The 25,409-nt window shown below is 41.8% G+C and overlaps 1 long non-coding RNA gene across 1 annotated transcript; it reads right to left on the reverse strand.

The window, feature by feature from the left end:
* Positions 1-8,343: 8,343 nt before the first annotated feature.
* LOC134296368 (uncharacterized) lies at positions 8,344-24,110 on the reverse strand. Its single transcript, XR_010003094.1, has 4 exons — positions 23,164-24,110; positions 21,731-21,803; positions 20,886-21,004; positions 8,344-10,034 (listed from the first exon to the last, which is right to left on the reverse strand). It is a non-coding gene; the product is annotated as an uncharacterized LOC134296368 (long non-coding RNA).
* Positions 24,111-25,409: the final 1,299 nt, after the last annotated feature.

The raw sequence follows: 25,409 nt of genomic DNA on the forward strand, positions 1-25,409 counted from the left end.
TCTTTTGTTGTTGTTTTGCACTACAAATAAGACATGTACATTGTGTACAGGAATTTGTTTGGTTTTTTTTTTTCAAATGAGAATTTGGCCCCTCCACAGTCTGAAAGATTGTGGACCGGCCCTCTGCTTTAAAAATTTGAGGACCCCTGGTCTATGCTATCATGTCTTTCATTTTGAAATATGGTTGTGAAGTTAGACAGTGACGAAAGCTGATGGGAAGAATATCAATTCATTTGCAATTAGGGATTCTGTGGGCTACTAAAAATACCAAGAACTGACCCCAAAGATAATTTCCCCCTAGAATCAAAGATAACTCAACTGAGGCAGTCATATTTTGGGCATATCATGTGGAGGCATGCTTCACTAGAAAAGACAGACAAAAGTCAGTAGGAAAAGAGGAAGACCCCATTACAGATGGATGAGCTCAGTCAAGATAGCCATAGATGCCCTGAGTCTGCAGGACCTGAGCAGAGCTGTTGATGACAGGGTGAGCTAGAGGTTTCTCATTCTAAATCACAACTTAAAGACCTCATCATACACATTTCTCGGTGGTGGCCCCACAGTTGTGGAACTCCCTCCTGAATGAGATCCGGTCAGCCCCCTCACTTCTGACCTTTAGGAAACAGCTAAAGACTTGGTTGTGGAACCAGGCGTTCAGCCCATCATAAGAACATTTAAAGTTAAAGTGAAAGTTGAAAGTGCAATGACCCAGGACTGTTTACGGATGATGGCTATGTCTTTGTGTTATATATGATGTTATTTTATGTGATGTGTTTAATAATGTTTAATGTTTTATTAGGGGAGGGTCAACTTTGATGTTTTATACTGTTTTTATTGAGGGCATTGCATTGTTGCCAACACTGTGAATCACCCTGAGTCCCCTTTGGGGTTGAGAAGGGCGGTATATAAATATTGAAATAAATAAATAACAACAAGCCAGGTCAGTCCTAGTTGACACTTGGATGGGAGATCTGACTCAGTATAAAACAACTTCCTGTGTTCCCTAAATGTACACGTCCCCTCTGTGCCATGTCACTGTGTGACCTTGTGCCTGGAACTTCTTTCTGTTTGATTCATCTCGCAGAGTTGTCAAAAAGATACAAATGAAGAGAAAAACAGCCAAAAACTGAAGGGAATGAAATGAACTGCCTTGAATTTAAGTCTGATAAACAATCAATAGGGTTGTTGTATGTTTTCCGGGCTGTATGGCCATGTTCCAGAAATATTCTCTCCTGACGTTTCGCCCACATCTATGGCAGGCATTCTCAGAGGTTGTGAGGTATAGAGAACCTCACAACCTCTGAAGATGCCTGCCATAGATGTGGGCGAAATGTCAGGAGAGAATATTTCTGGAACATGGCCATATAGCCCGGAAAACATACAACAACCTTGTGATCCCGGTCATGAAAGCCTTTGACAACACAATGAATCAATAGCTAATAAATAAATAAATAACAGCACTAATTTTCTAGAGACGATTTAAAAATGTACCCTAAATCTCCCCCATCTGTAAAAATCTTCCCCACCCTCTTTTTCTTTTTGGCGTGGAAGCATAACATTTCCCCTTGGAAAAATAATTATTAAATAAAACCAACTAGTTATAACTGCCTGCCACTCTAGCAGTTTAGATTTTTCACTCCCATGAAAAGAAAACATTGAATATCTTTGCTTTGTGGAACTACTTTATTGGCTCTTTCATAGTGACACGTCAACTAATAACCTGACTGGGCAGTTTCTGTGCCTGGAAATGTAACCTGCCCGCCGGATGCAAATTCCAAAGAAGATGGAATCTGCGGCTGAAAGAGAGTCCTTAACAGCTTCGGATTATGACAGCTCCTGAACCTCAAATCTGCACGTAGCCAAATTGGTGACAAGCCTGGCTCTGCAAATCAAACAAACTTGGTTTTATGCATAACAGCCAATCCATTATTTTCCTTACACTGACAAACCTATATTAATGCTTCTGGCTCATATTCACTGGGACATCATTTTGTATAGTTAGCAGTCCAGCACAAATAGAATTGTATTGAATATATATATATATATATATATATATATATATATATATATATATATATATATAAAATGTGGTCCTCGGTTCCATGTGGCTCTGTCCAAGTTTTGCCAGATACCAACTAATTTTGCCAGAAAAGGCATTTAAAATGAGATTGCCAACTTTTTAAACTGGTTATTGTTGTTATGGAGCCCCTGGTGGCACAGCAGATTAAACTGCTGAGCTGCTGAATTTGCTGACCAAAAGGTTTGCTGATCTAGAGAGCAGGGTGAGCTTCTGCTGCTAACCCCAGCTTCTGCCAACCTAGCAGTTCGAAAACATGCAAATGTGACTAAATCAATAGGTACTCCTTCGGTGGGAAGGTAACCGCTCCATGCAGTCATGCTGGCCATATGACCTAGGTGGTGTCTACGGACAATGCTGGCTCTTTGTCTTAGAAATGGAGACGAGCCCCAAACCCCAGAGTCAGAAAAGACTAGACTTAATGTCAGGGGAAAACCTTTACCTTTACCTTATGGCCCTTAATGGATTTGATCTTTTAGCCCCCAAACCCCAGAGTCAGAAAAGACTAGACTTAATGTCAGGGGAAAACCTTTACCTTTACCTTATGGCCCTTAATGGATTTGATCTTTTAGCGGAGATTTCACAATGGGTCTCGGCTGAGGAAACAGTTGGCACCAAAACACCTCAATGGGTTGCCAAAGAAAAACAAAGGCAGGGCTCTGGTTAACTAGGCAGCCTTTCTGTCTGGCCAGGGATTAATTCATTGTTAGGTAGAAAGATTCATTGTTGACCAGGAAGGAATGGTATCAGGTAATTGTGCTAACCACCCAGAGGAATAATGAGATTAGCCATTTGTTCCCCCCAAGAAGTGTTTGTGCAACTGTATTTCTGGGGGGAAAGAAATTCTTAGATGTCAGCAAGTGGCATCTCTTTTGGTTGGTTTTAGAGTCCTGGGTTTTGATAACATCAGGACCATATGTTAGGTCCTGATGTTATCAGGTCTCATTTGATCGGGGACCTTTTTTTGCTAATAACCAGTTACTGTAATTCTTGGGGCATCTTAAAGATCTCAAAAAAAGGTTCTCCAGGACAAACCCAAAATGTCTTGCTCACCGAGACTGAGAAAATAATTTTGCTTCTTTTCCTCTGAAGCAAAGAAGCTTGAAGCCCAAGGCTGGTCATGTTAATGTAGCATCTGTGGCCATAAAACCCATATTGCTCTTCCACTCTTCTACAGCAATAATACATTTACACATTAAAGATCAGATGTCTTTTTATGGCTGCCTGAAGTGACAGCTGTTATTCTCTATTCTCTGGTGGAAGAAATGCATTCATACTGTAGAATTACTGCTGTTTGACACCACTTTACCTGCCATGGCTCAATATTATGAGGGCCTTGGTAGCACAGTGGTTAAAACCACTAGCTGCAGGAAAGGCTGCTGACCAGAGGGTCAAAAGTTTGAAGCTGTGAGTCGGGGTGAGCTCTTGACTGTCAGTCTTAGCTTCAGACAACCCAGCAGTTCAAAAGCATGCAATGTGAGTAGATCAATAGGTACCACCTCTGCGGAAAGGTAAAAGGGCGCCCCATGTAGACATGCCGGCCAAAAGATCAGAGATGTCTACGGATAGCAGGCTTCTTTGGCATGGAAAATACAACAGCACCTCCACATGGCCAGAAGTTGAGCATGGCCTCCAGATGCCGGAAATGGAAAAAGGGGAAGCCCTTTACTTTATCTGTGTTATTGTATGTTGTTGTTTGTGTAAAAAAGGCATTGAATGTTTGCCTTATATGTATTGTAATCCGCTCTGTGTTCCTCTGGGGAGATAAAGCAGAATATAAATAAAGTGTATTTTATTATTATTATTATTATTTACACAATGACATAGTATGGTACAGCAAACAAGATAGATATGCTGGATTTCGTATCACAAAATCACAAGTCGAACACTTCCCAAGCGTTTAGGACTGTGTGATGTATTTTCGGATGATGTCTTTTTGGATGATGATGATGATAATAATAATAATAATAATAATAATAATAATAATAATAATAATGATTATTATGATTATTATGGAATCATGGGAGTTATCATTTTACAAGATCTTAGTCTTCTCTGCCAAGGAGCTTTTGTGTTCTCTTCTACAAGTCCTTGGATTTGGCAAACTACAAAGCTCAGGATTGCATAGCATTGAGCCATGGCAGTTAAAGTAGTATACAACTGTGTTAATTCTAGACTGTAGAGGCAGCCAAAGTACAGCATGATGATGACAGAACATGTGCTAGGAACATGGAAAGTTGCAGTTTTGATCCAGTTAAAAGACACTCAAGTAACAGACTTTGAGATTTTGAAATTTGGGAGTCTAGCTGAGATTTTGGAGCATCATTGCAAGAATACACAAAACTAGATGAGTTTGATCAATGCCTTCATTCAACATAAACAACATCATATGTGTAAGTGTCATTTTACCATATGTTTCTGTTTCAAGGAATTTAATGATAAATGATGAGACAATTTTAAATTGTCAGTTTTAGGGCAACTGCTAATCCCTGTAATTTCTGCTTGGGAGAAGATGTTGCTCTATATTAGATGTTGTTGTTTTTTTTTTAAAAAAATTAAACTTTTGTCTGCCAAATACCTTGTCTGAAATCCTGCTGTGGCATTAGGTTGACAAAATTTCTTTTTATACTTCTGGTTGTACCTTTTACACATTTGTGAGGAAAGTGTCCAAATTGTAATGGATTTTGATTGGCTGTCACTGGAAACTGAATAAATATATTCTATACTTAGGAATTTCACATTTGCCCTCAGTTTAAAGGATGTGCTGTGTTGGAACAGCTTCAACCTCCTGCATGCCAGAACCAGAAAACATTTCACATTAAACGATTATGGCCCTATGATTCCACATCTGTTGTAACCTCCAATGGCATCCTGAGGTTTGTGGTTTGGTCAGAGGCACCACCAAAGTGATTGGGCTAAAAATTCTGAAGGTCTTTCCCTAAACTTCACATCCCAGAATTGCATAGGATGTTGTCATGGGCATTAAAACAGATCTGTAGTTATCTTGTTGTAATATAAAGGTAAGGTAAAGGTTTTCCCCTGACATCGAGTCCAGACATGTCCGACACTAAGGTGTGGTGCTCATCTCCATTTCTAAGCTGAAGAGCCGGTGTTGTCTGAAGATGCCTCCAAGATCATGTGGCTGGCATGACTGCATGGGGTGCCATTACCTCCAGTGGCCTAGGGGATAAAAGCCTTGTGACTTGAAGGTTGGGTTGCTGACCTGAAGACTGCCAGGTTTGAATCCCACCTGGGGAGAGTGTGGATGAGCTCCCTCTATCAGCTCCAGCTCCATGCGGAGACATGAGAGAAGCCTCCCACAAGGATGGTAAAACATCAAAACATCTGGGCGTCCCCTGGGTAACGTCCTTGCAGACGGCCAATTCTCTCACTCCAGAAGTAACGCTGGTTGCTCCTGACACGAAAAAACAACAACAAAACCTTCCTGTTGGAACAGTACCCATTGTTCTACTCACATTTGCATGTTTTCTAACTGCTAGGTTGGCAGAAGCTGGGGCTAACAATGGGAGCTCACCCCACTCCCCAGTTTCGAACCACCGACCTTTCAGAAAGCAAGTTCTGCAGTTCAGCGGTTCAATCTGCTGCGCCACCGTGGGCTTTTTGTGATATAAAAGGGCCTCAGAATTACCAATCCAATGTCATAACTACCCTCCCCATTCCATCGGAATTCCACCAGTGTTGAATTGGATTCCCATTCTAGAATTTTCTAGGACCAAGAAATTGAAATAAAAAGCAGAGGGGCAATGGCAATTAACCTGTTTTGGTGGTGGTGGTGGTTGCTGGTGTGTGCTGAGAGAGTGTGACTTGCCCAAAGGCCTTGGATAAATTGGGATTTGAATCCTGTTCTTCAGAGCTGTAGTTCAATACTCAAACCACTACACTTCTCTCTCTCATTGTCTTTTAACTCCAGCCACCAAAATATAGCCTTGAAACCTAATGAGCCACATCTCTGCCTGTCTCTCTTCAGCAGGAGTATATTTCAAATGCTATTCTTCCTTCTCACACCATCCCTCTGGTGGAGAGTGAAAGAAATCCAAAACAAAAGGAAAATGTGAAGAAGGCTTGGTCTTAGGAAGTAGGGACCCCCCCCCCCCAAAAAAAAAATCCTTATGGAAGAAGAAGCTAGAGAGGAACAATTCGCTCATACTATACGTAAATGCAATAATGGGACTTAGTTATCTTTAAAGACTGACAAACTCCACATTTCTTGCAAGGCATTCCTTGAGCATCAGGTATACTGAAAAGAAGGTCATTTTGGTGTTTCCCTTGGGCACAATCCAGCAATTTGCTCCAGAAGGGAAAGAATGGTTTCTTCACATAAGAGGATTGAAAGCATTAATCAGTGCAGGAAATTCATTCATCCAAGAATAAATAAGACACAATGTTGTTCGGGTGGAGAATTCACCTTTTTTTGTCCATTCCCTGCTAAACAGTGTGTGCTGCTGATAACATTGTCGTGAACAGTTGATTTGGCACTTTTAAGAGGATTTCACCAACAATGGTGAACTCATCTGCATTCTTTAACTTCAGGAAACTCTGGATGTTGTTAACTAGTGTTCAAATAGTATCTGCATAGTGGCCATCTCAGTGCTGATTTCATAGATGAAGTAATCTGTTATCCATCCTATTGGTTAATAGTGGGGAAGTTGGTCAATTAGATTATTGTAAAGACTAGGGTCCCTGCCTGATTCCTCAAGGCTTCTCTTCCAAAATCACTGATACATGCCAGGATTCGGTGTCACAAGTTAATAGCTCTTGCTTTGTAACATGGAAAGGCCTTGGTGGGTTAGGTATAGCCTTCGAGCAAGCCTCATTATTAGATACTGATAGCAGTGCTGTCATTAGAGCTGGTATCACCCAGTGTGATAATTCATGGTGTCACCTCCACGTACTAGACCAGTGGTCCTCAATCTTCCTAATGCTGTGACCCCTTAATACAGTTCCTCATGTTGTGGTGACCCCCAACCATAAAAATTATTTTCATTGCTGCTTCCTAACTGTATGAATCATAATGTAAATATCTGATATGCAGGATGTTTCACTGGACCACATTTGGCACAAATATACTGTACACCCAAATTTGAATACTGATGGGCTTGGAGGGGGGATTGATTTTGTCACTTGGGAGTTATTGTTGCTGGTATTTATAGTTCACCTACAATCAAAGAGCATTCTGAACTCCGTCAACGATGGAAATGAATCAAACTTGGCACACAGAACTCCCACAACCAACAGAAAATACTGGAAGTGTTTGGTGGGCACAGATCTTGAGTTTTGGAATTGTAGTTCACCTACATCCAGAGAGACTCAAACAATGATGGATCTGGACCAAACTGGGCATGAATACTCACTATGCCCAAATATGGACACTGATGGAGTTTGGGAAAGATAGACATTGACATTTGTGAGTTGTAGTTGCTGGGATTTACAGTTCACCTAAAATCAAAGAGCCCCTTGAACCCCACCAATGACAGAATTGGGCCAAACCACAGGTGGAGAGATCTTCAGCCTTCTCTGCCAAAGGGGTCACCTAAGACCATCAGAAATATGTGTTTCCTGATGGTCTTTGGTGACCCTTCTGAAGCCTCCTAGTGACCCACCCAGGGGTCCTGAGCCCCAGGTTGAGAAACAACTGTAAAAACCAAAAAAATCCCCTAGTAGTAATGGAAACTACAGTGTGTATGTAAATGAAACCACGCGATTTGAAGTATCATTGTGATGGTATGAATGATCACTCTGATAAGAGCACATAACATTGTCTCCTTGCTCCAGCTGAAGGCCCCTCCCATCATCTCCAACAGACGCTCTGATGCCAGAGCAGAGAGGGAGCCAGCAAAGACAGTCTCCATCTTGTCTCCTTGCTCCAGCTGAAGGCCCCTCCTACCAGTAACATGCTTTATGTGTGTGTGTGTGTGTGTGTGTGTTTGTGTATATATATATGTGTGTGTGTGTATGTGTATGCACATGCACGCACACGCACACACATGAATATATATAATATTAATATTAATAATAATATTATGTTGTAATACAATGTAATAATAATTATAATTCACTATTACAATTGTATATTTATATTACATGCAATATTACTAATAATATTGCAATATAGTTGTATAATATAATATATTGTATGTATATATACTTGTAAACCGCCCTGAGTCCCCTTCGGGGTGAGAAGGGCAGTATATAAATGTCGCAAATAAATAAATAATAAATAAACATTAGAAGGTTCAAAAAGGAAATCAGCACTGAGTTGACAGTATATTGATACAGTACATTCAGGTTGGGCTTATGAGAAATGTTCTTTTGGTTATATTTAACCACAGGGAGATTTTTAAAAAATAAAATAATCTTACAATTCTGCTGAAACACTGCACACCCACTGTAGTCAGCATGGTGTCACCCTCTCTAATGGTGTCTCCCAGTGTTGTTTGTGGTTATAATAATGTAGTAGCGACAGTTGTTGCATGTGATTTAGCTACTATATTTCACCGCATAATAGTCACACTTTTCATTTCTTTTTTGGCTGAAAGAGAGAGATGTGACTATTATGGAGTGAAAAAAATCGAGATACAGTAGAGTCTCACTTATCCAACATAAACGGGCCGGCAGAACGTTGGATAAGTTAATCATAGAATCATATAATCATAGAATAGTAGAGTTGGAAGAGACCCCATGGGCCATCCAGTCCAACCCCCTGCTAAGAAGCAGGAAATCGCATTCAAAGCACCCCCGACAGATGGCCATCCAGCCTCTGTTTAAAGGCCTCCAAAGAAGGAGCCTCCACCACTGTCCGGGGCAGAGAGTTCCACTGTCGAACAGCTCTCACAGTGAGGAAGTTCTTCCTGATGTTCAGGTGGAATCTCCTTTCCTGTAGTTTGAAGCCATTGTTCCGTGTCCTAGTCTCCAGGGCAGCAGAAAACAAGCTTGCTCCCTCCTCCCTATGACTTCCTTCACGTATTTGTACATGGCTATCATGTCTCCTCTCAGCCTTCTCTTCTGCAGGCTAAACATGCCCAGCTCTTTAAGCCACTCCTCATAGGGCTTGTTCTCCAGACCCTTAATCATTTTAGTCACCCTCCTCTGGACGCTTTCCAGCTTGTCAACATCTCCCTTCAACTGCGGTGCCCAAAATTGGATATGTTGGATAATAAGGAGGGATTAAGGAAAAGCCTATTAAACATCAAATCAGGTTATGATTTTACAAATTAAGCACCAAAACATCATGTTATACAACAAATTTGACAGAAAAGGTAGTTCAATACGCAGTAATGCTATGTAGTAATTACTGTATTTACGAATTTAGCACCAAAATATCATGATGTTTTGAAAACATTGACTACAAAAAGCGTTGGATAATCCAGAATGTTGGATAAGTGAGACTCTGCTGTACAAGGCTTTACTCGGCCAGCAGCCCTGTAGCTGAAAAGGAGCCGGGCATGTGAGCGAGTGAAGCTTTGCTCCCCGTGTCCACCCTGCCAGCTGAATGAAGCCCCATACCTCCAAAGGGGCAGGTGTTCGGACAAATTGCACCCTTCATTTATTCGCCCTGGAAGGTGTAAGTGAATGGGTGACACTTTGTCCAATAAATGAGGCAACAAATTGTTTTGGGAGGGCCCAGTAGGTGATCAGAAACCTTGAAGTTAGGATTCTTGGTGTTACATGAAAATAGGTTGTAGCAGCAACACCTGACACCAATACAGTCACAGCCAAAGTACCAAAAGTTACACCTGGTTTGAGTCCGTCTAATGTAAGAGACCATGAGACTTCTTCATACAAGTAGGAGCTCAGCCTCCTTTCCAAACCACCATCCTTGTCACTGGCCAACAAGATCATGCTGAGTTTTTAGTATTTCCTTTAGACTCATGCAAAGTGTAAGGCTGTGGATCAGTGCTGGTCAGCAAGCTCTCAGCGGTTAGTCTGCTGCACATTTCTAGGAAAGAAAAAAGAGTAGATTTAATCAGTGAACATAGATATGGTTCTGGTTCTTCACAAATTAGAAATAGAAAATTATTAGTCCCCATACTTCACATAAACTGATAAGGACAGCTCTTAACCCCGATGTGCAAGCTTCCCTTTCTGTTTGTTGTGTTGTCGAAGGATTTCATGGCAGGAATCACTGGGTTGTTGTGAGTCTTCCGGGCTGTATGGCCATGTTCCAGAAGCATTTGCTCCTGATGTTTCGCCCACATCTATGGCAGGCATCCTCAGAGGTTGTGAGGTCTGTTGGAAACTAGGAAAGTGGGGTTTATATATCTGTGGAATATCCAGGGTGGGGGAAAGATCTTTTCTGCTTGAGGTACATGTGAATGTTGCAATTTGCCACCTTGATTAGCATTTTAATGGCCTGCAGTTTCAAGGCCTGGCTGGTAGCTGTCTGGGGGAATCCTTTGTTGGGAGGTGTTAGCTGTCCCTGATTATTTCTTGTCTTCTTGAATTCCCCTGCTTTTTTAGTCTTGCTCTTTATTTAGTGTTCTGATTTTAGACCATTTAGCCAGATTTTGTTCATTTTCATGGTTTCCTCCTTTCTGCTGAAATTGTCCACATGCTTGTGTATTTCAGTGGCTTCTCTGTGTAGTCTGACATGGTAGTTGTGAAGCGGTTCAGCATTTCTGTGTTCTCAAATAATATGCTGTGTCCAGGTTGGTTATCAAGTGCTCTGCTATCCCTTCTGTCTCATAGAATCATAAGAATATCAGAACATATTTAACAATATTAAAACTTACTTGTGTATTTTTGGAGACTTTCAGATCAACTGTTTTGTATAGAGGGGGAATGCTTCCTTGACTGAGTTCCATATGCTACACATGAACAAGGATCCACAAAAGCAGCTTGGTGATCTCATCGATTTTCTAGACACCAGGGCGTGGGTTATTACCACAGCTGCAGAATAAAGCCAACTCTGGAAGAAGGAATGATATGGCCTTCCAAGGGTGAACATTTGTCAAAACGCAACAGGGCGGCACAATGTTGTTTGTGATAATATTGAGTGACTTGGTATAGGGAAGAACAAGGAATGAAAAAAATAATAATACTACAACTTCCAGGTTTCCATAGTATTGAGCCATGGCAGTTATAGTAGTGTCATATACTACGGCGTAGACACACCCTTAAAGAGAAGTATAAGAAGCAAGTGTAATTGGTAGGAGAGTCGGATGAGAGGATATTTCTGGTATGCAGACTATTATTGAGACTGATGTCACAGGGAAGAGGTCATGCCTCATTTATTTAGAACACCTATGTTAGGATACCCTATACTGAGAAAGGAGTTGGACTAGATGTTCTCCATTGTTCCTTTCATCTTTGAAATCCTGATGCTTTTTGCATTCATGGTGCCTTGAAGTATGTGTACCGAAACATCTCTGTACATCAGAAAGAAGCCCATGTATCCTTATACAGGAGAAGAAATGTATTCTTACAAGGCTATTTGTCTGGAGCATATTTTTATTGCTGTGGGTGGTTGTTGCCACACCGTTCCTGTGGAATGTAACAGAGTGGTGTGGCCTGACCCTTGGAACCACATGTAAGCAATGCAAAAGGCCATGTGGAGCACAGATGCATTCCTGCTGGTCTGGGATTTAGCAAGGAGGCTGTAATTTGGCTCAGGGGGAGAGACCAGTCTCCTTATCTGCTTGGAGAGCCCCACCGCATTCCTGGTTTATCATAGCCAGAGAAGGAGTGGCATGGTCCTGTACCAACAAATAACATTTCCTCTCCTTCCAACACCCCAGTTAGTAAGTCAGAGTTCCTTTCCTTTCTTGCAGTCCTTTTTTAATGGTAACGCCAGTGAAGGTTCCCAGAATTCAGAAGGTCATAGGCCAAAACCAGCCAGTTTTTTGGGAACCAGGTGCAGCTTTGACACACTCAAGGTGGTGGGTCACTTTATAAGGCCCCTGGCACATTCCAGTTCATGCCTGACCCATTGAGAAACTATGTCATATTATATTATTGGAGCCTCCGATGGCCTAGGGGATAAAAGCCTTGTGACTTGAAGGTTGGGTTGCTGACCTGAAGGCTGCCAGGTTCTAATCCCACCCGGGTAGAGCGCAGATGAGCTCCCTCTATCAGCTCCAGCTCCATGCGGGGTCATGAGAAAAGCCTCCCACAAGGATGGTAAAACATCAAAACATCTGGGCGTCCCCTGGGCAATGTCCTTGCAGAGGGCCAATTCTCGCACTCCACTAACATGAAAAAAAAAAATCTTAGCTTTTTATCATTAAACTCTCCAGTGGAGAAATATTGCTAAATAATCTTTAGCAATACAATGTACAAACGTTTGGGGTATTCTGTATTCTTTTGTTTCCTCCAGCAACAAGCTTTGGGGCTCTAGCTAAGTAAACAGAGGCCCCTTCTACACAGCAGCGTAAAATCCACATTGAACTGGATTATATTGCAGTGTGGACTCAGATAATACAGTTCTAAGCAGATATTGCAAATTATCTGCCTTGATATTCTGGGTTATATGGCTGTGTGGAAGGGCCCAGGGAAATAATAATAATAATAATAATAATAATAATAATAATAATAATAATAATAATAATAATACAGTAGAGTCTCACTTATCCAACACTCGCTTATCCAACATTCTGGATTATCCAATGCATTTTGTAGTCAATGTTTTCAATACAGTAAATTTGTAAATACAGTAATTACTACATAGTATTACTGCGTATTGAACTACTTTTTCTGTCAAATTTGTTGTATAACATGATGTTTTGGTGCTTAATTTGTAAAATCATGATCTAATTTGATGTTTAATAGGCTTTTCCTTAATCCCTCCTTATTATCCAACATATTCGCTTATCCAACATTCTGCCGACCGGTTTATGTTGGCTAAGTGAGAATCTACTGTAATAATAATAATAGATGTCGCCATACCAAGTGAGAGTCATATTGACGAAAAACAACAAGAAAAACTCAGCCACTATCAGGACCTCAAAATAGAACTGCAAAGGCTCTGGCACAAACCAGTACAGGTGGTCCTGGTGGTAATCAGCACACTGGGTGCCGTGCCAAAAGATCTCAGCTAGCATTTGGAAACAATAAACATTGACAAAATTATGATCTGTCAACTGCAAAAGGCCACCTTACTGCATGCATCATCCAAAAATACATCACACATTTCTAAACACTTGGGAAGTGTTTGACTTGTGATTTTGTGATACAAAATCCAGCATATAGATCTCGTTTGCTGTGTCATACTATGTCTTTGTGTCAATAATAATAATACACTTTATTTATATTCTGCCCTTCTCTTCTAGGGAACTCAGAACAGATTACAGCATTTACAGAAGACATAGGCAAACATTCAATGCCTTTACAATCACATACAATGAGACACACAAACAAAGGCAAAGGCTTCTCCTTTCATTTCTCGCTTCTGGAGACAGTAATCTTCTCTGGCTCTGGGAGAGGAGCTTTTTCTCAATTTTCAAGCTGAGGAGCCTGCGTTGTCACCTCCTGGTCATGTGACTAGCAAGATTGCTTGGAGCATCTCTTTGCCTTTTCTCATTGAAGCAGTACCTATTTATCTACTCACATTTGCATGTTTTCGAACTGCTAGGCTGGCAGGAGCTAGGGGTGACAGATGGGAGCTCACCCTGTCTTGTGGATTTGAACTGCCAACCTTCAGGTCAGCAGTTCAGCAGCACAAGGGTTTAACCCATTGCACCACTGCAGCATTGTAGTCTTAAAAGGTCTTCCGCCTTCTCTGCCAAAGAGTGCTAGTGCTTCACAAACAACAACTTCCAGTCAGATAGGCCTCTTTGGAAATGTATTTCCTCACTGCAAAAGACCATGCAGATCTAGCATAGGCCTCCACAGTCACTTACGGAGCCATCACCAAGACTCAGGGAAAAGGGATTGCCTATGATATGATGGTAGTAGGCAGTGTAAATTCTACACCCCCACAAAATATTCCTCCAGTTCTCAATTTTTTTTAGTATTGCTGAAAACAGGACTCTGAAAATCCTTCACACCTGCAACACTCATATTTCCTGCTTTTGAATTTCTTTGGTCACTTTGCCTGCCCCCTTTCTTTGGGTGTCTAAAATCTATTTCTAAAAGCTCAAGTGAAGTTTTAGGTTACTGCAATGCTAGATTTGGAGATGAAGAAAAAAAATCCTTGGGAGGGGCAGAATTCTTACTTGGGGTGGGGAAAATGCCCTCATTTGCCACCAATAAAACTATTCCCGAAGATAGCCTAATGCTCTCAAGTATCATGGAGCCTGCTGTCCAGTAGCTAAGGTTAAAGTATGATTCAGCTGCTGGACTGGTCAGTTTCTCTATGGAGGCTGGGTAGGGCATCATTTTATCTTTCCTTGAGGCATCAAAATACCTTGGGTGGGCCTTGGTAGTAAATAGTGCAAGTAAGAATTAACATTGAGACATGTGCAAAATGCTGTTCCTTCATGATTTAGTTATCGGGAGATGCCTTCACACAATGGGGATGGGTGTGGAAGGCTTTTGTAATGATTCCCTGAGTTCCTCATAAAGGTAAAGGTAAAGGTTTCCCTTGATGTTAAGTCCAGTCATGTCTGACTCTGTGGGTTGGTGCTCATCTCTATTTCTAAGCCGAAGAGCCAGCGTTGTCCGTAGACACCTCCAAGGTCATGTGGCCGGCATGACTGCATGGAGCGTCGTTACCTTCCCGCCGGAGCGGTACCTATTGATCTACTCACATTGGCATGTTTTCGAACTGGGACCTTTCGGTCTGCAAGTTCAGCAGCTCAGTGCTTTAACACACTTCGCCACCGGGGTTCCTTATAGTTCCTCATAGAACCTTAGAATTGGAAGAGACAACAAGCTTAATCCCTTCTTTAGGGGAATATACAAGTAAAGCATTCCAAAGATGCCTATCTCACTGGAAGTTGTTGTTTAGTGAAGCACTGGGGAGCCCACAATGGCGCAGTGGGTTAAACTGCTGAGCTGCTGAACTTGCTGACCAAAAGGTTGGTGGTTTGAATCCAGGGTGCAGAGTGAGCTCCCGCTATTAGCCCAGCTTCTTCCAACCTAGCAGTTTGAAAACATGCAAATGTGAGTAGATCAATAGGTACTGCTTCTGCGGGAAGGTAACAGCGCTCCATGCAGTCATGCTGTCCACATGATCTATGGTAGGAGGGGTCTATGGACAATGCCAGCTCTTCGGCTTAGAAAATGAGATGAGCATCAACCCTCAGACTCGGATACAACTAGACAATGTCAGAGAAAAACCTTTACCTTTACCTTAGCACTCTTTGGCGGAGAAGGATGAAGACATTTTAAAACTACAATGCCCATGATGCCATAGCATTGAGGCACAGCAGTTAAAGTGGCGTCAGACTGCATTGATCCAACAGTATAGATGTACCATGAAACATGTTCAACATGAAAGATCTTACTCTACATCCAAGCCATCAAATGTTGACTAGCAACAAATTTCCAGGATTTTGGCCAGATTTTACACCCACACACACACACATGTTTGGAACTGAACCTGGGACCTACAGCATGCAGAATGTATTCTGTTAAATACTCCTTCTTGTTAGGTACTATTTCCAATTAGGCTTAAGACAGGAGATCAATCTACTGCCAGTGCCTCACCTCTAGACATCCCAGCCAAATCTGCATGGAATTCCAATTCAACAAAATCTGGAGGGTTAAAAGTTGCTTCCTCCTAAGTAACAAATCCTTGTACCGCTCCTGTTTGAAATTAATCACAAGAGTACTAGATTGCATTTCATAAGGCAGAAAGGAAATGAAAGGTGAAAAACTTATCATTTATGACTTACTAGATATGAACATTCACCTTGAGGGTGTGCCAGTTCTTAGCCAGATGCTCTCTTCCCCTCCCACACGTTGGGAAGTCCTAATGACTGAAACAAAGGCTCTGAAAAAACTTTCCCTCTTTCCTTCTATATCTCTGTGCATTTGTATGTGTACAGGCATACTACAGTCACATGTACTTGCATCCTGTTCAGAATTTAGAAGAATAGAAAACAAAGTAATGGGCATGATTCAATTTTCTCCATCCCTTTATCTCCGTTTCAAATCAAATCCATAGTCATAATTGCTTTCTGGAGCCCCTGGTGGCGCAGCGGAAAACCTCTGAGCTGCTGAACTTGCTGACCAAAAGGTTGGTGGTTCAAATCTGGGGTGCAGAGTGAGCTCCTGCTGTTAGCAGCTTCTGCCAACCTAGCAGTTAAAAAACATGCAAATGTGAGTAGATCAATACGTACACTCCGGCAGGAAGGTAACGGCGTTCCATGCAGTCATGATGGCCACATGACCTTGGAGGTGTCTATGGACAATGTTGGCTCTTCAGCTTAGAAATGGAGATGAGCACTAACCCCCAGAGTCAGACAGAACTAGACTTAATGTCAGGGGAAAACTTTTACCTTACTTAATTGCTTTGTAGCCTTATCTCCTAGCCTATATCACAGTTTCTGTCTGCATATAAGTACAGGTTTGTTTCATACTACACAGTTACAGTCCTTTGATGCCATGTGTATGTGCACCAGTGAGGTTATGCGAATTTAATAGATTTCTTAGACAAGGAATACCCAGAGACAGCCTACAGCAGCTAGTACCTGTTGGTGACCTTCTATCCAAATATTAGCTAGGGCCAACCCTGCTTAGTTCCAAGTGCAGATAGGATATGGTGCCTTGGCCATCCCTACATCTTATAGAGCAGTGATTCTCAACCTGTGGGTCCCCAGATGTTTTGACCTTCAACTCCCACAAATCCTAACAGCTGGTAAACTGGCTGGGATTTCTGAGAGTTGTAGGCCAAAACACCTGGGGACACACAGGTTGAAAACCACTGCTATAGAATTCAGGGAATTGTAATTTACTGAAAAAAATATCTGCCAGAGACCTCTACAAATCCCTGAATTCCAAAGTGTAAAACCACCACAATTAAAATGGTATCAAGAGGGGGAACTGAAAGAGACCCTGGTCTGCAGACCCATTGTCTTCTACTAGATCAGAATTACAGAGGAAATGGGCAAAGAATGTACAACAGTATTCCATCCAAAGGGTAAAATAACATGTTTTTCAAGCATTGAGGAAACCCTAATAAGAAGAATCCTGGACCAATGGTAATCTGCACAGATTGAGATTGTTTATGATCAAAATTCAGTAGTGGTTGTTTTGTGTGGGAAACAGAAAATATTTTTGTATAGAAATTTTATGCATAGAACATTATTTCTAGACAGAAATAAAATGACGTTTTCTATGTACAAAACTCTGTTTTCTGTGCACAAAACAATCACATGTAAACTTTGTACAGAAAAAGTCCTGAAACTATGAATAAGTGTCAAGAGCTGTGTGGCTTTCAAACACTTTTTCACAGCAGGAAAATAAATTGCTAAAATTACATGACACTTCAAGAAGTAGTAAATAAGTATATCCCTATTGCTTCCTAGTTTCAATTCATTGATGAATTGGTTAGTGCTGTTATATAGTTAGGTGCTCCATGCTCTGACCTTCAGAAGGTGCTCAGAAGTGTTTGCAACTGAAATAAACAACAGCAATAACAAATGACTCACAGTGAAAAATAGTGCCAGAGGTACAATAAAATACGGCTAAAACTGGCATTATGAAATGAGCCTTCTGTTCACACAGTGGGGGGTTTCCTTCCCCTCCTCCTTGGGGACTCAATGCTACTCAAATTTCCACCAAAGGATTCACCAAGGAGTGGCTGCTGAGGATAAGGGTAGTAAGCTTAGTTCAGACAGACATTGCCACGGAAGGCCAGAAAGTAAGTTTTGTTCTTTATGATATATTCTGCCTATGTGATCTTTATGAAGGATACTGGAATTTTCCATTGCTGTATCTACACTAGGCAGGTTGAGCCAGAGTAACCTGGAGCACCCAGTGACGCATTGGGTTAAACCCTTGTGCTGGCAGGACTGATGACTTGAAGGTTGGGTTGTTGACCTGAAGGTTGCCAGTTCGAATCCAACCCAGGGAGAGCATGGACGAGCTTCCTCATGCGGGGACATGAGAGAAGCCTCCCACAAGGATGGTAAAAACATCAAAACATCTGGGTGACGTCCTTGCAGAGGGCCCATTCTCTCATGCCAGAAGTGACTTGCAGTTTCGCAAGTGCTCCTGACACAGAAAAAAAAACCTCCAGAGTAAGTTGGGGCTGGAATAGCCCCTTATCCTACACACAGATGCTGAATCTAAATCTGGTGTTTAGATGGACTAGGACCATCTGGGCTGTTATCTCATCCTCTGTGTCACCATCATAACTCCCCACTAGCCACGGATCTTCATACGAATGCCTGGCAGTCACCGGTTGCATCTGTTGTTGTCAGAATGGGGTGTCTGCACAATCACAAGAATAAGGGTAGCTCAACCTTCTCCTTCATGCTGGTCATGCGGGCACCCTGTTCTGACAGCAGATATGATCACTCTGGCCAGGTGCCAACAATGAGTTCTGTGCGTAGTGGAGAACAGCAACAGAAGTATCACAAGTAAAGGTGGATTAAGGCAAGAAAGCCTGGAATACCCTCTGGATGTAGCTATGTATCATGGAGATAGGCAGTGGTGAATTCTGGTTTTCTGGCCAGTGTAATCAAGCCCCATGTCCATGGGGTGGTAAACCCATTCCACATTTTATTATGAACATTGGAAAATCCAAAATGCTGAATTTGTTGTCAGAATAGTGTTCTGGGATAGCTCTGTTAAAATTTGGACTAAAGCCCGGACCAGATTAATTCCTATTCCAATTGACTTTGGCCCTAGCTACATTGGTCATTTAATAATAATAATAATAATAATAATAATAATAATAATAATAATAATAATTGATGTTGCCATCCCAGGTGACAGTCGCATTGACGAAAAACAACAGGAAAAACTCAGCCGCTATCAGGACCTCAAGATTGAACTTCAAAGACTCTGGCAGAAACCAGTGCAGGCGGTCCCGGTGGTGATCGGCACATTGGGTGCTGTGCCAAAAGATTTCAGCCGGCATTTGGAAACAATAGACATTGACAAAATTACGATCTGCCAACTGCAAAAGGCCACCCTACTGGGATCTGCATGCATCATCCGAAAATACATCACACAATCCTAGACACTTGGGAAGTGTTTGACTTGTGATTTTGTGAAACGAAATCCAGCATATCTATCTTGTTTGCTGTGTCATACAATAATAATAATAATAATAATAATAATAATAATAATAATAATAATAATAATAATAATAAATGCAGCTAGCTTCAGACTGCATGGGCCAGATGAAAAACTCTCACAAAAGGAAAATTTCCAAGGAAGAAATAGTTGTTGTTCATGAGCACAAATATCATCTTGGTCCCTGGTACACTGGATGGGAAAACTGCTGATTCCTTCCATTAAATGGTACTGATTTAAAGGACTGAAAAGAAACATGCACAGATGCATGAAACCTATTTACCCAACAAACAATTAACAGAGGAGATATAATGATGACACCAGTGGAAAGAAACAAATGGGAAAAACACAATTAGGCACTAGGGAATGGCAAAGCCATCAAACAATAACTTAGAAAACATGCTTAGAATGCCCCTTATGCTGCACCTGAAAGACCTAACAGGAGCAGAGAGTCAAAACTCCCTCGGGGAAGAATTCTCCATAATTTCTCTGACAGAATAAACCACAAGCTCTCCTGGCGCTGTCATTATCTAGAGCAGTGGTTCTCAACCTGTGGGTCCCCAGGTGTTTTGGCCTACAGCTCCCAGAAATCCAAGCCAGTTTACCAGCTGTTAGGATTTCTGGGAAGGCCAAAACATCTGGGGATCCACAGGTTGACAACCACTGCTCTAGAGACTGGAGAAAGGAAAGGAATCTCCCCAGAACTTTCAGGTGCCAGGTCTAGATTGCCTGCATGTTGACTTAGACCTATGTGCTAAAGGATCCCTTATCCTTTGTTTTATAGGTCTGTTATCCCAGCCTAAGCCATTTTAGGAGTATAAAAGATAAAAAAAACCTTTTAGTCTAAACATTTCACAGGTGAAAACTGGGATGTGTATGGCCAAGCAACATTAGGGTATAGTCAATCTGGCATGAGGGAAATAGCTGCTTTGGTTATCAATCCTGAAGAAAAAGTGGGGAAGGAGGAGAGTTGGAGAATTTGTTCACCTGAACTGGGGTGAAAAACCACTCTGATGAGACTGATGACTTCATCACACGAGGAAATGTTAGCGTCCTAGGATGCTTTTGCCCCAGTTGAGCCACGGAGCCCCAAACCGCCCAGTACATGCCATAGCCTCACTTCCAGCAGGGCTCTGTGGCTCAATTGGGGCAAAAGCATCCTAGGATGCTGCACCACCAACATGGGAGCCTCCCTGTGATCCATTTGGAACAACGGGACTATTGCTGACGGAAACTGCACGGCAATGCTTCTCCATGTGTGATGGGAAAGTTTCGGCTGCCAGCAAGGTGGGGCGCGGAGCACCAGGATTGCCTTGCTTCTCCCCCCTCCCCAACCGATTTGCTGTGGAGGCTGGCAAATCGATCCAAAAGACCTCATCAATGTGATGAGTTCCCTGATTATCTTTATTTAATGAACACAGCAAATAACTGTGCTTCTACAAATCTCAGAATTCCATAGAGGAGAGCCGTCACAACTAAAGTGGTATTAAGTGGGCAGTTTGAAAGAGATTGCGGAATAGTAGACTTGGCTTTACAGTAGACATGGTCCTTTGGATCACTCCAAGTTTGGCATTACTCTACTATACCCAGCCCAAGGGGCTTTCATGCAGGTAGTGCTGTAGATGGCAAGGATCTTATGGTTAAACAAAATGGCGAAGCTTACCAATTGAGTTGCCCTGTGTAAAGGGTCCAGGACCAATATCAGAATATGTCTTGCCTGCGCTCTGGGACCTCGGGATCTGCACGAGATTCGTAGTGCTCGGGTGGATACTCTTCTATATACTGGAAGCAGAGAGAGTGAAACAACTGTGTGTACAAGTCTAATTCTAGTTAGCCCAAAAAGTCAGGTAAGAGATAACAACGGTTGTGTGAGGCTAACATGCAGAGCCCTAAGAAGTGTAATGTCCATCCAATCCAATTAGATTAGGGGTCAATAAGCAGTGTGTGGGCCATCAAAGCACAGCAAGATCAGTAACATACAGAAGCTGTACAGTGACATTCTTGAGAATAGTTTCTTTCTGTAGGAGACAGCCAATCCTGGGATTTGTTGAGATCCAAGTTCTCAGGGTCAAATCAGCTAATAAATTCCAGTGTAATACCTTTTTGGGGAAAGGTGGAGTGGAACAATTTTAAGCTTCTGTTTTCTCCACCCTACTGGTTTCTCAACAGTGCTATTTTTAATGTCTTGTTTGCACCTCCTTTGTGTCTTGTTTAGAGAGAATTCTACTCAACCTGTATCATGGTTCCAAAATAAAAGTAAGAAGATGATAATAGACGGCACCAACAATGTGTGGTGGTTTGGCTGTTGGAGTACAACTTTGGAGAACAGATTGACATTCCTGCTCTCCATGAAAACCCACTGAGTGACCTTGGACAAGCCACACTCTCTCTCAGCCTTAGAAAAACCCATGTTAAGGTCACTTCAGAGTCACTATAAGTAAGAAATGATTTGAAGGCACTGAGTAACAACGACAAAATGTTACAGGATTGCATGCCCAGAAGCCTTACATGGCCAGTGGTGAGGTATTCTAGGAATGGTAGTCCAACAACTTTGAGCATCCACAGGTTGGGAATCATTAATCTGTGTAAATGAAGGAAAGAAGTTCATGGTAGGTTATGGAGTAATATACATCATATTAGAAGATATGCAGTTGATCAAACCTTTCATGGCATGGCAGATGTTATTTGGCCCTGCTAGATATGGGGAAAGGATTGGCCTTGGACTCAATGGCAGGATTTTTTTTTCCCCCTGAAGTTGTGTCTCCACAGTACTAATGCACTAACCATTTGTTTTAGGTGGTTCAAGAGAAATGTTGTCTATCAGTGGGAACAAGGGTACTGTCCGGGTTCCTTTCCAAGGATAGAAATCGTTTGGACTCTAAATATTATTGGATTGAATCTCCCAATGTTCCTCATTTTTGACTATGCATTTTTTATTATTAGGAGTTGCCGTATGACAATACTTGAAGGGATGGGAGATTCCCATCCTGGAACAACTGCGTTTGGCAGACAGGATTCCAGTTTGTAAACCAACCTTCCCTAATCTGTGTCCTTAAAGCTCTATTGGACTATGTTTCACATCACTTATAGCTGAAACCCTAATGGTCATTGTTGTCACAATTTTTTAATTCTTCCCATTTCTTGAAAACAACTGAAATAGTTATAAGATTTTTTTTTAAATTTGGTTGTGGTAGCACAATCTGAATGCTAGGAGCCACAAAGGAGATTCACTTATAGTGAAACCCTAATGGTCATTGTTGTCACAATTTTTTAATTCTTCCCATTTCATTAAAACAACTGAAATAGTTATAAGATTTTTTTAAAAAATTTGGTTGTGGTAGCACAATCTGAGTGCTAGGAGCCACAAATGACACGTTTTTCATTGTTACCCTCGGTTCCCACAACATGGCAGTACACACATAGTTTAGATAATTTATTTAGGGCAGTGGTTTCCAACCTTTTTTTGCCCAAGGCCCACTTTACCGGACCATTTTGGCCAGGGACCACTCTCCAACATTGGTATCAATGTTAAATTTATTATTTTTCATTGAACTTGTGTGCAAAATTACCAGCCAGCACTTTTTGTCAGCAGGAACAGTAGCATAAATGTGATTTCTTGTGCAAAAGGGGATGTATTTGACTTAAAAGCTTCCAAAATAGACTTTGCAAAAAACATTTTCACACACACAAACCCATGACAAAATCTTCAAACAAACAATGAAGGCCATAGACACAGAAACCCATAAGAAAACGTCCTTGCAATCTTGCCTGGTAGGGAGCAAATGTTTGAAATGCTTCCTGCATTGCTTATGTGGGAGAGGGGAAAAAAAGCAACTATCTACATTCCTATGCAACACCTTATGGCCTCTTTAACTTTTTTGGTGAGGCATTTTGCTCTTCCCTGCTAAATTTCAGTCTCCTCTCTCATTCAAGCTGCTCACCTCACCCATCATTATGACAAATCAGTCTTCTTGATGTTTACACTGCAAATATTTGTAGGCTGTTGTCATCCCACCTTTGCTCTCTCTACTCGCCTCATCATCTTCCAGATTGGGTTGTTTCTTGATCTTCTCTGCCCTTGAGCATGAAAAAAATGGGTTTTTAAGCAATTTCATTATCTCGCTTGCATACTGTCCTTCCTCACCCCCCCCCCCCCCATTCCCTACAGGTTCTGCAAGTCTGGGGTTGCTCGGAATAATGCATAGTGTTCCAGGGTGTGTTGACAGGAATGTTCAAAAGACTGACCTTTTACTGCTGGGCAACACAAATATGGAAAGGTACTCAGAACTAGTTTTGTCATATTTCTTCTCTTACATACAAAGCCATAATTGTCATCTTGCTGGATAATCACTCCGAAGCTCTTCAACCCCAGCCTTGTATTTGCAGCACTAACTAGAGATGAGTGGATCTTTCTAGTCTGTTTTCATAGACGTCCTCCTTTTCCCACTTCCAAGTCTGTTCCGGGCTAGTTCCATGCAGACTGTCCCTGTTAATAAAACCTAAAACAATCTTTGCATGCATTTTTCAGGGCAACACATTGATAAAATGCATTGGTGCAAAGTCTGAAATGTATACATAATTTTGGTGAAATGTTTCAAGTGTGCACATGTTGCTGAATACAGCTTTCTCTTTTCGCAGGACACACCGTAAGTGTGTATTCTGAATATGAATTTGTAACTAATTGTATTTCTTTGATTTTAAGATATTTATTTATCATGTCAGTAGCAAACTGAGAATACAGATAAAGTAAGGTAAAGGTTTCCCCTGAGGTTAAGTCCAGTCGTGACCGACTCTGGGGGTTGGTGCTCATCTCCATTTCTAAGACGAAGAGCCGGCGTTGTCCATAGACATCTCCAAGGTCATGTGGCTGGCATGACTGCATGGAGCGCCGTTACCTTCCTGCCAGAGCAGTACCTATTGGTCTACTCACATTGGCATGTTTTCAAACTGCTAGGTTGGCAGGAGCTGGAGCTAACAGTGGCTGCTCACGCCGCTCCCAGGGTTTGAACCTGGGACCTTTCGGTCTCCTGCTCAGTGCTTTAACGCACTTTGCCACCAGGGCTCCTGAGAATACAGATATAATGTATTAAAAAACTACAAACAAAGCTAAAAACTTGGCATTATACTGCATTTCCTTTGACCAGAAGCTGCCACTTGGAGTGCCTCTGGTGTTGTGTGAGAAGGTCCTCTATAGTGCATGAGGCAGGGCTCAGACTGCATTGTTAGTAGGTGGTCTGTGGTTGCTCTTCTCCGTACTCGCATGCTGTGGATTCTACTTTGTAGCCCCATTTCTTAAGACTGGCTCTGCATCTCATGGTGCCAGAGCACAGCCTGTTCAGCACCTTCCAAGTAGCCCAGTCTTCTGTGTGCCCAGTGGGGAGTTTCTCATCTGGTATCAGCCACTGATTGAGGTTCTGGGTTTTAGCCTGCCACTTTTGGACTCTCGCTTGCTGAGGTGTTCCTGCGAGTATCTCTGTAGATCTTAGGAAGCTATTTCTTGATTTAAGGAATTGGTTTTCCAAACAGAAGTGGGCCAGAGATGTCAATACCTTGGTCCTTTCATTGTTGACTGCTACTTCCCGGCAGATGTCAGCTGGTGCAATACCAGTTAAGCAGTATAATTTCTCCAGCAATGTAGGATGCGGACACCCTGTGAAAATGTGGCATGTCTCATTAAGAGCCACATCCACTGTTTTAACATGGTGAGATGGGCATGCGTATTCAGCAGTAGAGTAGCAAAGTGCAAGGGCAGATGCCTTCACTGTGTCTGGTTGTGCCAGTCAGCTTTCGTATGATATTATTTCTAGCACCCATAAGAAGCAGTGCTTCTTATAAGTCAGAGCACAGTCCAGAGTAATCCCCAGGTATTTTTGATTCTAGGATGCCATTGGTTGTAAGATGCACTCTCATTTCAGTATCATCAACAGGAAAAAAGTTTTATTTATATACCATTATATAGAAAACCACCCATGATTCTAAGGTGCGCTTCCATTTTTAGAGTTGTTTATATGGAGAAGAGGTGTGTCTCGGAATTGAGGAAAGAATAGTATAAATGATGCCTGTTTCTGTCATTCATTTGAAAGATATAGATTAAGGTAAATCCATTTTAAATCCAAGGAACAATAATCTAGATGAGTGATCTAGCTAGGTCATATAGGGCTGCAGTGGAGCAATGGGTAAAACCATT

Source organism: Anolis carolinensis, chromosome 2 (genome assembly GCF_035594765.1).
Source record: "Anolis carolinensis isolate JA03-04 chromosome 2, rAnoCar3.1.pri, whole genome shotgun sequence".
Classification (NCBI taxonomy): domain Eukaryota; kingdom Metazoa; phylum Chordata; class Lepidosauria; order Squamata; family Dactyloidae; genus Anolis; species Anolis carolinensis.